This window comes from Rutidosis leptorrhynchoides, chromosome 1 (assembly GCF_046630445.1).
Source record: "Rutidosis leptorrhynchoides isolate AG116_Rl617_1_P2 chromosome 1, CSIRO_AGI_Rlap_v1, whole genome shotgun sequence".
NCBI classification, from domain to species: domain Eukaryota; kingdom Viridiplantae; phylum Streptophyta; class Magnoliopsida; order Asterales; family Asteraceae; genus Rutidosis; species Rutidosis leptorrhynchoides.
In genome coordinates this window covers 433271091-433286794 of record NC_092333.1, presented here as the reverse complement: position 1 = coordinate 433286794, position 15704 = coordinate 433271091, and positions in this window count along the sequence as shown.

The following is a 15704-nucleotide window of genomic DNA, read 5'->3' as shown; positions in this document are numbered from 1 at the left end:
CTGGAAACACGAAAAACACCGTAAAACCGGATTTACGCCGTCGTAGTAACACCGCGGGCTGTTTTGGGTTAGTTAATTAAAAACTATGATAAAATTTGATTTAAAAGTTGTTATCCTGAGAAAATGATTTTTATTATGAACATGAAACTATATCCAAAAATTATGGTTAAACTCAAAGTGGAAGTATGTTTTCTAAAATGGTCATCTAGACGTCGTTCTTTCGACTGAAATGACTACCTTTACAAAAACGACTTGTAACTTATTTTTCCGACTATAAACCTATACTTTTTCTGTTTAGATTCATAAAATAGAGTTCAATATGAAACCATAGCAATTTGATTCACTCAAAACGGATTTAAAATGAAGAAGTTACGGGTAAAACAAGATTGGATAATTTTTCTCATTTTAGCTACGTGAAAATTGGTAACAAATATATTCCAACCATAACTTAATCAACTTGTATTGTATATTATGTAATCTTGAGATACCATAGACACGTATACAATGTTTCGACCTATCATGTCGACACATCTATATATATTTCGGAACAACCATAGACACTCTATATGTGAATGTTGGAGTTAGCTATACAGGGTTGAGGTTGATTCCAAAATATATATAGTTTGAGTTGTGATCAATACTGAGATACGTATACACTGGGTCGTGGATTGATTCAAGATAATATTTATCGATTTATTTCTGTACATCTAACTGTGGACAACTAGTTGTAGGTTACTAACGAGGACAGCTGACTTAATAAACTTAAAACATCAAAATATATTAAAAGTGTTGTAAATATATTTTAAACATACTTTGATATATATGTATATATTGTTATAGGTTCGTGAATCAACCAGTGGCCAAGTCTTACTTCCCGACGAAGTAAAAATCTGTGAAAGTGAGTTATAGTCCCACTTTTAAAATCTAATATTTTTAGGATGAGAATACATGCAGTTTTTATAAATGATTTACAAAATAGACACAAGTACGTGAAACTACATTCTATGGTTGAATTATCGAAATCGAATATGCCCCTTTTTATTAAGTCTGGTAATCTAAGAATTAGGGAACAGACACCCTAATTGATGCGAATCCTAAAGATAGATCTATTGGGCCTAATAAACCCCATCCAAAGTACCGGATGCTTTAGTACTTCGAAATTTATATCATATCCGAAGGGTGTCCCGGAATGATGGGGATATTCTTATATATATGCATCTTGTTAATGTCGGTTACCAGGTGTTCACCATATGAATGATTTTTATCTCTATGTATGGGATGTGTATTGAAATATGAAATCTTGTGGTCTATTGTTACGATTTAATATATATAGGTTAAACCTATAACTCACCAACATTTTTGTTGATGTTTAAAGCATGTTTATTCTCAGGTGAATACTAAGAGCTTCCGCTGTTGTATACTAAAATAAGGACAAGATTTGGAGTCCATGTTTGTATGATATTGTGTAAAAACTGCATTCAAGAAACTGATTTCGATGTAACATATTTGTATTGTAAACCATTATGTAATGGTCGTGTGTAAACAGGATATTTTAGATTATCATTATTTGATAATCTACGTAAAGCTTTTTAAACCTTTATTTATGAAATAAAGGTTATGGTTTGTTTTAAAAATGAATGCAGTCTTTGAAAAACGTCTCATATAGAGGTCAAAACCTCGCAACGAAATCAATTAATATGGAACGTTTTTAATCAATAAGAACGGGACATTTCACAGGACTTAAAAGTTTCTCATTCAAACTGGGTGCCGTTATCACTAACGATTTCATTGGGGATACCAAACCTGCACACGATATCTTCCCAAAAGAAGTTTTGGATGCACCTACTTGTAATTGTTGCCAATGGTGATTGCCTCTACCCATTTGGTGAAGTAATCGATTGCCACCACCAAGAATTTAATCCCACATGAGTAAGCAATGATTGTATAAATACTATAAAAGCGCGTGTCATGCAAAGTATTGTACAAATAAAATTGTTGTTAGTGGACCTGAGCACGCAGTAATTGGACCGACAATGTCGATGGCCCATTTATAGAATGGCCATGAAGTTGTGATTGGTATCATTGGATGCCTTAACGCTCTACTAATAGGTGCATGTTGCTCACATGATTGACATGTCCTCAGCACTTTTGTCGTGTCCTTATGGATCGTGGGCCAGTAATACCTATGCGCATTACCTTCGCAGCGATGGTCCTGTATCCCGAATGTAATGAATAATATCTTTCATGAATTTCATGAGCACCTATTTAGATTGATTTGGACTAATATACAATAAGCTAGACCTCAAAAAGGTCTTTTCGTAAAGTGCCCCATCTGTTAGCGCATACATGGGGGCTTTCGTGTGAATCTTTTGTGCTTCTTTCTCATTTGCCGGGAGAACTCCTTTTGTTAAAAACTGCAAAAAAAATTTCATCCAGTTTGGATTTTCTTCTTCAATGGGTGCGACCATGATTTTTTCATTAACAGATTTTTCTGCTAGCACTTTGACCCATACATCTTTATGCAGTTGATCAAATGCTAAAGCGGCCAGCTTGCTAAGTGCACATGCCTTCTTGTTCTGGCCCCTAGGCACTTGTGTTAACCGAAAGATGTTAAATTAATCAGCCAACCTGTGCACCAGCTCTAGATAACTTTGCATGGAGGCGTTGTGTGCTTTGAATAGCCCATTCACTTGGTTAGCTACCAGTTGTGAATCAACATACGCGTCTAATACTTTACTTCTAACTGCTGAGTAATGCGCAATCCTGACAATAGTGCCTTATACGTTGGCTCATTGTTTGTTGCAGCAAATGCAGATCTGAGTGCGTAAGTGTGCTCCTCCCCATCTAGACTTATAAGGACCAATCTAGCACCTACGCCTTCTGGGCCACAGGTACCGTCTATGTACAATTCCCATGCTTTGCTTTCAAGTGGATCTGTTTCTTTGCTTTCTGAGAATACTTCTATTTCAGTTGTTGTTTCAGCAAGATAATCTGCCAGTATTTGGCATTTGATTACCATGCGCGGAGAGTAATTATCTCATGTTCTCCCAATTCTATGGCTCATTTAGCCAATCTACCCGAAATCTCGAGCTTGTACAGCACCCATTTTGTTTTTCATAACACTTTATTAGTGGATTTAAATAGAGCATATATTGCATCTTATAAGTTTCAAATAACATGTTTCTAGGATACGCGCATCGCGACTTGTACCTATATTATTGGTTGGTCAGTCAATGCCACGATAGGATGCGCTTGAAAATATATGCGCAACCGACAAGCTGTATGCACAAGTGCGTAGACCAGCTTTTGAATAAGTGGGTAATTAACTTCGCTTCCACTGAGTGCTTTACTGACAAAGTATACATGCATATGTACCTGCGTTGTTTCAATTGGAGAACATATATTCATATACTATGTCACAAATATCCTAAATGTAAACAAATATAAGCATGAGACGTAAATTCCCCCTATCTGTGACAAGAACATAACTAATTCCTTCCATTGAAGTCGCAAGATACAGCATCCAACTCTCCCCCGCAATCGGAGCTGTCAACGTAGGCAACTATCGTAAGAGAGCCTTCATCTTTAAGAAACCTTTCTATGCATCTTCTATCCATCGAAAGTCTAACTTTTTCAATGAATTCTTCAGAGTTTGGAAGAATGGTAATGATCGCTCAGCAGCCTTTGATAGGAAACGTGTTAGCACAGCTAATATTCCAGTCTAACTTTGTACCTCCTTCCTTGATTTTGGGGACTACATCTGTTCTACTACTTCAATTTTCATTGGGTTTTCCCTGATTCCTATGGGTGTTACTATATGACCCAAGAACTTGCCTTCTTCTTCCCCAAAACTACACTTTGCTGGGTTGAACTTCATATTTATCTTTCTCAAAGAACCAAACGTTTCGAGTATGTCATCCGACAGTTGTACTTCAGTGTTACTTTTGATGACCAGGTCATCTACATAAGCTTCGAGATTTCTACCAATCTGATCCTTAAAAGCCGAATACACCACCCTTTGATAGATGGCACCCGCATTCTTTAATCCAAAAGGTATCTTGGTATAATAGTAAATACCCTGATCCGTGTGGAATGCGATTTTATCTTCATCGATTTTTGCCATTTAAATTTGTTGGTACCCCTTATACACATCCAAAAAGCATTTGAATCTGAACCCTTAGAGAGATTCAACCTTCCATTCAATTTCTGGTAGCGGATACTTATCCTTGGGGCATGCCTTATTTATATCTTTAAAATCAACGTACATGCTCCACAAATCGTATACTTTCTTAACCAACAAAAGATTTGATACCCAAGTTTGATAGTGGACTTCCCTAAGTATGTTAGCATGAACTAGCTTATCTACTTCCATCCTCAACCATTCACTTCTTTCTGGGACCATTGGCCGCTTCTTTTGGCACACATGAGTCAGGCTAGGGTTAGCATTAAGCTTATGTTCTGCTATCTCGCGCGGAACCTCTGCATATCTTCTTCATTCCATGTGAAAACATCCATATTGGCAATCAATGTAACTTGACTTTAACTTCTTTAGACAAGTTGCACCCAATTTGGATTCGCTTATCTGGTTGCTTCGTATTAACCAGAATAGAACAGCTTTTTACCTGTTCATCGAATGTTGGGAGAGGTTCATGTGGTGTGATCGATGCTCATAGTGCTCTTCCTGAATCTGACTAGACAGTAGCGATCCCCTGCTTAGTAGGAAACTTAATCATATCGTGCACTGTTAAAAGTATCGCATCAAACTTCTGCAGGGTTAGTCTGCCAAGTAGCGTGTTGTAACAGGAGTAAGAACGCACTACACAGAATTCAACCAGCATGGTTCTAAAGCGAGCCACGTCGTTATCATCTGCCAGTTCTAATTCAAGTTCAATGCACCCCAACGACCATGCTGACTCACCAGAGAATCCTGATAGGACCGTAGTTGGAGCCCGTAGCTTAGATTTATCTGTTTCCAGAAGCTGCCTGAAGCAGTTCTCATACATCTCATCGACACTACTACCAGTATCAACATTTAATCTTCTGACATTATATCTGTAGTTGGTTATGCGACCTTTGATAATAATAGGTGCATTTGAAGGATTTGTCATCTGCATGGGAGGGAAAGATATAGGATCTATCTCCCATTCTTCTAACTATTCTGCCTTGCGCCTCTAATCTATGTGCCAAGCATGCACCATATTTATAGTCTTATCTGCTCTTTTTTCATTCCCCTTTTTGCCACTAGAAGCGAACTTTTCAGGCGCATTGTTTTGCGAGGCATACCCTTCCTATTTAATGGTTTGAGGTGGTTGAGCTCCCTGTTTCTAAGATACTGAATCATATTTTCTATGAATGATTTGCATCAATCAATCTTGTGCCCATAATCATCATGGAACTCGCAGAATTTAGACTTGTCTCTCCTGGCATAATCTGACATTTTCACAGGTGCGGAGAATGTCAAGCAAATCCGTTCAGTTGCCAGGATTTCTTTAGGTGTCTTAGTTAGTTCGCGCATGATGGAAAAGTTCTGATTTGGGAAGTGCCCTTTTCCTTGAACCCCACTGTCACTTTATTTGCGAAACTTCCTATCACCATATCTTGAATAGCCAGAACCCTGGTTGTGGTTATCACTTTTACGCTTTGAACTGCCTGACTACCCCTAATACAACTCATCATCTCTAGAACCCTTTCCACTATTTTGTGTGGTATCTTCCTGCGCGCGCTTATGCTTGTGCGCTTCTCGAATCACCTCTATGATTGCATTCGGGACTTTCATGCGCAAACATTACCACAAAGCGAGATGCCTTTCTATGCACATCCCATGTATAAAACCCGATACTTTCTGACTTTCAGACAATCCTGGCATCTTTAAAACCACTTTGGTATATCGATCGATAAATTACCCCAGAGATTCCTTTGTCCCTTGCCTGATATCATGGCATTCAACATGCGTTCTTTTGCGAGTGCGCATGTTATGAAAGTTTAACAAAAAGCGTGAGAAGAGATCACTGTAAGAGATGATTAATGGCACGGTAAAATTACTGAACCACTCTCTTGCCACACCTTGCAAAAGATTCTGGAATTCCAAGAACTTAGATTCATCATTCCAAGCCTGCACTCGCGTCGTGCCTTCGTATCTTTGTAAGAAGTCATCTGGATCTGTGGTGCCATCATACCACCCCATGGTTAATGGAATGACAGATGGATATTAGTGCGCGTGATTTGAAATATGGGGTGCAAACTTCTCATTAGCAGGCACAATTTCCATGAAAGGCTTTACCTTACAACCCATCATTTTGTGCATAGATGTTATCCAACAATTCATCTTTTTTGTCGGGAACCCTGAATACCAACACGTATTTTTCGGGCACTGCTTGAGCTAAAATTGCAAGCAAGTCATCTTGGCTCTTTTTATTATCTTCTTCCGAAGATCCATTTGTGCGTCCAGCGGACGAAGTCGGGGTAAAGAAAGAAGAAAGCCTATGGATAGGCGAAGTATCTCGCCACCTGCGCACATTATCCAGGAGGGTTTCAACGCTAGTTGGTTCCCCTGTGATGTTGGAGGAGTAACAGTTGCCGATTAATGGGGAGGTTTATCTGTTCCCGAACTAGCCTTTGAGACATGTGTCTTCTCCTGGTTCGATTGTTTCGGCCCTGTTGGTCCAGTTGATTGGTGACAGGATGGTTGATTATTGTCAGTTTTTTGACTACCTACCATTGCTACCTATTACACAGGAACAACCACAAAAAAATATTAGAAATTCAGCAATTTTCCTTTAAAACGTAAAAACATACAAACTCCTCACGCAGTTTTATTCATGTCCCACGAGTGGTGCCACTTGATCGAACATAAATCTGCAGACGGGACTGAATTTATGTTGAGTACCAAATGGGAGTGTTTAAGGACTTCATGGTTTTAATCTCCGGTCCGGTTTACCGTTTGTAACCCTTATAGAGATGATGATCTTCAAAAGGGTGATTAAAACCTAGTCCACCATTAATGGCCGTTGCCGCAATAATTGCCACTTGGGTGGTTTCGTAGGGTTACACTTCATAAGAACATACATGTTAATGTAAAGATGTTTTCTGGATGCAATCGTAAAGCGGGTAATAAAGAAAACGTGATGTGTATTTGCACTAGGTGTAGGGTTATATTTATAGTGAAACCCTAAACCTAGATACTACTTTATTTCTTCTAGATTATTCCCGAATTTTCTCCATAAATAAAGGATAGACGATTGGAAAGAGATCACGTTTAATTAAGGATACGATTTCATAGGCGTTTACTTAATTAATTAAAGTATACTTTATTTATTTTTGACATAATTTATTTCGGACTGACTTGCGCCAAGCACGTGATACGCACGACCGCTATGCGCAGAGGTACGTGTATCATTAACCATGCTTTTACAAAATTAGTTGACATCTTTTCTTGATTTCCCCATGTCTTATCCTTAACTCACTCAAAGAAATAATTTTAGATAATATTTAATTCTTAGAAGGATGTGTACTAATGATGCGCATAGCGGCACATCAATTGCGCAACCTTCTAATGGCGGGCGTAGCCCCACAATAGTCGCGCAAATTCATAATGATATGCATAATTGCACATCAGCTACATAAGTTTCGAACGATGCACATTAGATATAGGTTGAACAGTTTAAACATGGCGCCACTATGATTGCATATACAAGGTGAAAAGTGTACGACGGTGACACTAAAACAAAAAGGACACTATGGCAGGTTGGTATGATTCTGACACTGCATAACGGCTGAAAAAGGATAGCAGGGCATAAGGGGGAAACACTAAGATATGGCAGTACCTTTTGCAACTTTATGGAATAAAAGGAAAAAAACAAAACATCGTGGCTCCAGTACGTCTTTTTGTCCCCTTACATGGTACTAAGGGATAAAAGCTTACATGTATAAATAGACATAACTCAGGCTGAAAATCATCATCTTCATCCACCTAAAATCAATCTCAAGTGTATTATCTTCTTAATACACAATCTACACTAACTAGCCCGCGCAATCGGAATAGTCACTTAGCATTCTTTGCAGTTTCAGGTAACATTGTCATAACATACCCTAACACCGCCCTTGAGCCATCAGCTCCGGCTAACCCGAATGATTGCGGGTCATGTTTAACCACCCTTTCTGCGATCATCATCTCGTATGAGGGTTACTCACGGTGCTCTAGACTGGAGAGTTAAACTCAAGGAACCCTCAAGTCCCCCTTATTTATTGATCTTGCATAGACCTAACCCCTTGGATTATTTTATGCTTGTTCAATTGGCATCATCCGTGGGACTCTTAGTTAAAAGGTTTTGTTAAAATCTTTTTCCATTAAAGTTCATTACATTCAGGTATTATTTTTATGTGTGTTTCAGTCACAGGTAATTAAAGCGTAGCGCAAAAGAGATGACGAGCCAGCCAGAGGTTTCAAAGGCAATTCCATCGTGTCCCCAAGAACCCCGATGCAAGCGTTCAAGACTCCAGAGAGTACGCAAACTATACCATGGGCAACAAAAACCACCTACGTAGGGACTATCCCAATCTACACCAGCGCATCTGGATTGTTGATGCATGGCACCATTGATGAGTTCTCAAGTATTGACTCGCGCACGCCCACCACATTTTCCAGTGCAATAGAAGCTCTACAGAAACTAGGCTTTGACATACAGGAACTGAACATTCAGAGCACTCAACTTAACTCGGGGTTGTATCAGATTGCACCACCAACAGAATCGCGCCCAACCGGTGAAGGGTTATTTCGGAAAACTTATCTAGGGTAAAAGCTAGAATGAATTTTCAAAAGATCAAAGATTTTCATAAAGATCCAATTTCCTTAAAGGATCTAAATTTTCATAGTCATGTGGGACTGTAAACCACATTGTTACTATCATTGTTTATACCGCTGTATCAAAATCACTGATGTATAAAGTGTGAGAATAAAAAAAAAGTTATTCGAGTGAAGTTTGATTTAATTTCAAGTTCTGTATTGCTTGAGGACAAGCAACGCTCAAGTGTGGGGATATTTGATAGTGCTCTAAATGAACATATATTTAGTCGCAATATCATCCCAATATGTAAAGTTTTTAGTTGTAATTATTCTATTTTTAAGTTGTAATCGTTTAAATAAATAAATGTGAAGACGAAGCACTAAGATTAAAGAATTGAAGAAAAAGTGCCACTAAAACTGGAAGAGAGTCCTTAAAGCGATAGTGTACTCAAAAGCGTCCTAAAAAGTGTGTTAAAGACTTGCGCGGATTTTGGGAGTTAAGGAAAATAAATTTTTGTGCAAATTGCAAAACATAAAGTACAAGATATTAAAGCGTACGAAAGGACGTTCAAAAATCCAGAACCAAAACATGAACCGAGCATCAACGCGCGAGTCAACGGAGCTAAAATTACAAGTCGACTATGCACAAGAATATAATATTATATATATAATTATATAAAATTATATATATTATATATATTAAATAAATATGTCGACAAGCTAGGAGCCAAAAGCATATGAGCTGGATCAGGAGGCCATGCGATCGCATGGCCTAGAGGCACAATTTCCATGCGATCGCATGGCAGCAATTTGCTGGTCAGGTGCTATAAAAAGGCAACGAATTGGACGAAATATAAACATCTTTTTCTTTTCCTTCCTCTGATCAATGTAATATATATTTATATTTATAATATTAAGTTTAAATTAAGTATAATAATAATTGGGTTATTGTAAGAAATGTTTTAAGGTTTTGTAAGTCGAAACTCTGTCCGTGTAATGCTACGTGATTAATCACCACTGTAAGCTATGTTCTTCCTTTTTAAATTAATGTCTCGTAACTAAGTTATTATTATGCTTATTTAAATCGAAGTAATCGTGATGTTAGACTAAATATTAAAGACAGGGTTATTGGATTTTGTACGATAAATTGGGTTTGGACAAAAGACCGACACTTGTGAACATTGGACTATGGACTATTAATAGATGGGGGTATTGTCTAATTGAATAACAACTCATTGGAATCTGTCGATTCTATCTTCAAATTAGTTAATCTAATAACTATTAAATGATTATGCATGTCCTATTTAGTGACGTTTATACGACATCTTTTACGATCATTTAATTAATTATTCAGATTGGGTAATTGATTATTCATTCTGATCAAGTGGGTAAATTAATATTCATATCTCATTAAAACAGGGGTGGATTACATACAAGGATAATTGATGTAATTGTTAACAAAGTAATAAAAGCTTGGATTACATGCAGTCGATAACCTGGTGTAATCATTAAACAAAATATTAAAACCTTGTTACAGTTCGAATCCCTAATTAGTTGGAATATTTGACTTCAGGAATAAGGTTAATTTGACGAGCATTTTATAATTATGATCGATGGACTATTAAGGACAAAAACCAAATAGGTATCAAATAATCCAGGACAAAGGACAATTAACCCAGGGTAATAAATTAAAATCAAAACGTCAAACATCATGATTACGGAAATTTAAATAAGCATAATACTTTTATTTCACATTTCATCGTACATTTATTTACTGTCATTTTAATTACTGCAATTTACTTTATCGCAATTTAAATTCTGTCATTTATATTATCGTCATTTATCTTTACGCTTAAAATATAAAATCGACAAACAGGTCATTAAACGGTAAAAACCCCCTTTTATAATAATATTACTATATATAATTATATATATTTTATATAACTACCGTTGTTAAAAATATAGTGTTAAACTCAGCTAGCTCCCTATGGAACGAACCGGACTTACTAAAAACTACACTACTCTACGATTAGGTATACTGCATATAAGTGTTGTAGCAAGGTTTAAGTATATTCCATCTATATAAATAAATAAAACTTGTGTAAATTGTATTGTATTTCGTAAGAAAAATAATAGTATTTCGTATACACCGCTGCACACATCAAGTTTTTGATGCCGCTGCCGGGGACCCGGCGAAACGCTATATTTTTACGCTATATTTCTTATCTCTAATTTTGTAAAAATATTTTGTATTTATATAAAAACATATAAAAAATAAAAAATAAAAAAAAAATACTATATATATATATATATATATATATATATATATATATATATATATAAGTGTTTAAATATTTATATATTTTTAAGATATAGTAAATTAAAAAAATATTTTTATTTTTAGAAATTTAAATATAAGTTTTTTTTATTTTATATAAATTAAACTCAAAAAAAAAATATAGTTAAAACTAAAATTGGGCCGAACCCGTTGAAGTCCAAAACCATTTCTGGAATCCAGGCCCATGCAATCGCATGAGCCGGATGCTGTAATACCATGCGACCGTATGGCTTAGTCTGACACGCCAAAAACCTAGTACAACATTTAATACGGAGTAGATTTTTAATTATTATTATAATTTAACCTAATTAGGGTTTATGTATTTAATTAGTTTTTAATATTAGTTTATAATTAGTAATATTAAGTTTTAATATTATTATTAATAATATAAATTAATACTTTTATAAAATAATAATATAAAAATAATATTTTTATAAAAATAAGTAATTTTATCATTTTTTGTTTCTTTTTATAAATTTTATATTTTTATCGTTTATTCGTAATTCTTATATTTATCGTTCGTAATTAGTTTTAAACTTAGTTTTTACCGTAGTTATTTTATATTTCTAGATTTTTAGGCTTTGCCGTAAAATCCCTTAAGTGCTTTTTTTTAGATTAAGATTTAGACGTTTTAGAATTTTACGACGTCACTTATCGCTCTAGTTTTAAATAGATTTTAGTGCCTAATTAAGTTATTGCCGTTTTGGATTTAGAATTCCTTTTAAGCTTTAATTCCTTTAGACGTAATTTTTAATTTTTAGTTTTTAGACTTTTAAGTTTCGACGCTTTACTTTCTTATTATTATTTTTCGATTTTTTTATTTTTCGACGTTTGTTTTTCGACTCTTATTTCTCGACGCGTTTTTTCTTTCTCATTTTTATGCTCTAGTTTTTAGGACATATAATTTTCTTTATTTTCTTTAAATTTCGACGAAAAATTATTTTAAGCGGTTAAATTGATAGACATCCAAATTTTCTGCTTCGTAGTAATAGTTGGATTTGTTAGTGGCTGAGTTGTGGATTTTTCGACTTAAAGGATCCTAGCTCCCTGCTGCATCTTTTGGCTATTCTAAACGTGGGCAAAAGCAGAAAAGTCTATTAATTTGATAACTTATATAATTTTTATTTTTATAACTATTAGGATATTCAGTGAATGCACCGAGCAAAACGTTCACCACCTTTCATACGTTCACCACCTGTAACTCAATCAAGACATCTAGCCAATATTTTCGCCGTTGATTTTTCTTTAGAATCATCATCTAGTCGAACAAGTACTCCAATTCAAATTTTCGATAATCCATTTTTTGAACCCGACTTCACAATTGAGAACCCGGAGGATATTCAGGGACAATTCCAAGATCCTGAACCACTAATCATTCCTTCTAAACCACAAACCATTAAATCAGAATCTTCTAGTGATTCGGATTTAACAATTTCAAATATGGAAATAACGGAACCTCTAAGTATGGAAGATCGAATGAGAGCCACACGCACTGGCCAAGGACATGTCATTAGGCGACCAGACATTAATGCGCCAGATTATGAAATCAAAGGACAAATCCTACACATGGTCACTAATCAATGCCAATATAGTGGTACGCCAAAAGAAGATTTAAACGAACATCTTCGAACCTTTAATAGGATTTGTACTCTATTCAAAATTAGAGAAGTTGAGGATGAACAGATCTATCTCATGTTATTTCCCTGGACTTTAAAGGGAGAAGCCAAAGATTGGTTAGAATCGTTACCTGAAGGGGCGATTGACACATGGGATGTTTTAGTTGAGAAATTTCTTAAAAGATTCTTTCCGGCATCTAAAGCCGTAAGACTTCAAGGAAAAATTGTTACGTTCGTGCAAAAGCCAAATGACACATTATATAAGGCATGGACAAGATTCGGAAAGTTGTTGAGAGGATGTCCTCAGCATGGTTTAGACACTTATCAAATAGTACAAATATTCTACCAAGGTGTCGACGTTGTTACACGAAAAGACATCGACACAGCAGCTGGTGGTTCCATTATGAAGAAAACCGCAACCGAAGCTCACAAAATCATTGATAACACAGCATCCCACTCACATGAGTGGCACCAGGAAAAAGATATTTTTCGTTCATCTAAAGCGGCTAGAGCCGATTCTAGCCATGACTTTGATTCCGTTTCCGCAAAAATAGATGCTTTCGAGAGACGAATGGAAAAGATGACTAAAGATATTCACATAATACGTATCAGTTGTGAGCAATGCGGTGGACCACACTTAATGAAAGATTGTCACATTGAGCAAACGATGGAACAACGTGAGAATGTTACCTACATGAACCAAAGGCCGGGAAATAATTATCAAAATAATTATCAACCGCCAAGGCCAAACTTCAATCGAAATCAAAACATTCTTTACAATCCAAATGGACCTAACAATAACTCGTATAACCAACAAGGTACGAATAACCAACCAACTCAAAACAACACTTTCAATCAACAAAGACCTGGCTTGTATAAACCACCACAACAAACCTAAGAGAAAAAGTCAAATCTAGAAGAAATGGTACAAAAGCTAGTTGAATCTCAAACACAATTTATTGCAACTCAAACCTAAACGAATGAGAGGTTTGATCAGTCATTAAGAACTCAACAAGCTTCCATTTTGAATCTAGAAAAACACGTAGGTACTCTTGCTAGCATGATAAGTGAGAGGGAACAAGGAAAGCTACTGAGTAATACTGAAGTAAATCCTCAGAATGAGAATGTTAATATAGTGTCAACAAATTCTGAAAAACCAACACCAAAAGATGGGAAGGTTTTAGATGTAAGTAACAATGAAGAAGTTACACCACCACCACCACCACCCGAGTATGTAAAGCCAGTGGTGGCACCATACAAACTACCCATCCCGTTTCCAAAAAAAGGAGTTGAGTATGAGCAAATGATAGGTAATAAAATTTTTGATACCTTAGGAAAAAAAAAGAAGAATAAGAAAGTGCAAGAAACAAAAACCGTAAAAATAAATCCGGAGAAGACAGTTCCACCAAAACCTCCACCCAGGTTAGGTGATCCGGGTGAATTTATTGTTCCTTGTCTACTTAGTGATTGTGTCATGTATGATGCACTAGCAGATTTAGGTGCGAGTGTGAGTGTTATGAATCTTTCATTATATAAGAGATTAGGAGTAGGTGTGTTAAGTCCAACAGAGATGAGTGTTCGACTCTTTGATCAAACCATTAGGCACCCAGTTGGATTTGCTGAAAATCTACCCGTTCAAGTAGGTAATTTAGCCTTTCTAGTCAAATTTATTATCATTGACATAGAAGAGGAGCCAAACATTCCTCTAATTTTAGGTCGACCATTCTTAGCATCTACCGGGGGCGTTATTTGATGTAAGAGAGGGTAGAATGACACTTAGTAATGATGAAAAATCAATCACCTTTGTGAGTCAAAAGGCCAAATCTCCACCAATCAAAACCGTTGAACCAACAAAAACGATTGGTAAGAACCATATTGTTTTACCAACTTCAACGGTAGTGCTTAACAATAATAAAACGCCTAAGTGTGGGGAAGATGAAGTAACACCTAATGATAACATAATAACAAAGAACCCTATTGTTGATACGAAATTAAATGACTCAGTTATTAACAGTTCAATGCAGAAACTTATTAAACGGATTCGCGATGCTAGAATCAAGGGGAACTTTAAGTTATGTAACCGGTTACTATCCAATCTATCGCCTAAAGAAAAGGCAAAACTAGTTGAATTTGTGGATATTACACAGGAATTCGACCAATGGCTTAAAGCAAAAGTCACAGATATGCAAGTTGATTATGGTTAAAAAGAAATTGACCATGAAGTTAATCACAATTTCGACACCACAGCTACCTAAGTGTGGGGAGATTCAAATGCTCTAAAAGGAAATGCTGTCTAGAGTTAGTTGTTCTGTTCTCGTGTAGTTCCGAGAATGGAATCCGATTGGTCTTTTTCACTAGCAGACACTAAAGAACTAGTTTTCTCTCCCCATTCTAAATTTTTGTTTTGTAGGTTTTGTATGAAATTAATATGCATTTTTAAATTTAAGTTTTATGTGAATTTAAAAACAAAAAATTACTTTATTTCATTAAGTTTAAAAAAAAATTTCTAAAATTCATCGTAAGTTGAAGACTAGGTCATGGAACAAAAATTGCTTTACCCGAAGGCAGGGCGAAAAATTTTGTTATCATTATTTTTAATTTTATTGATCTAAAGTATACCAAAAAAATTAAAAAATTAAAAAACTAAAAAAATCTTTGCTTTTAAAACAATCGCTTTAAAAACAACAAATTTTAAATTTTGTCGAGGGATAGACTAGGTAAATATACCGAAACTACCTAAAGTAAAAGGAAACAAAATTTTAAAAAATTATTCATTTAAATTATTTTAATAAATAAAGGTTTTATAAAAGAAAAGAGATATATATATACATATATATACATATATATATATATATATATATATATATATATATATATATATATATATATATATATATATATATATATATATATATATATATATATATATATATATATATAAAGAAAACAGCGCACTTTCAAAGACTGT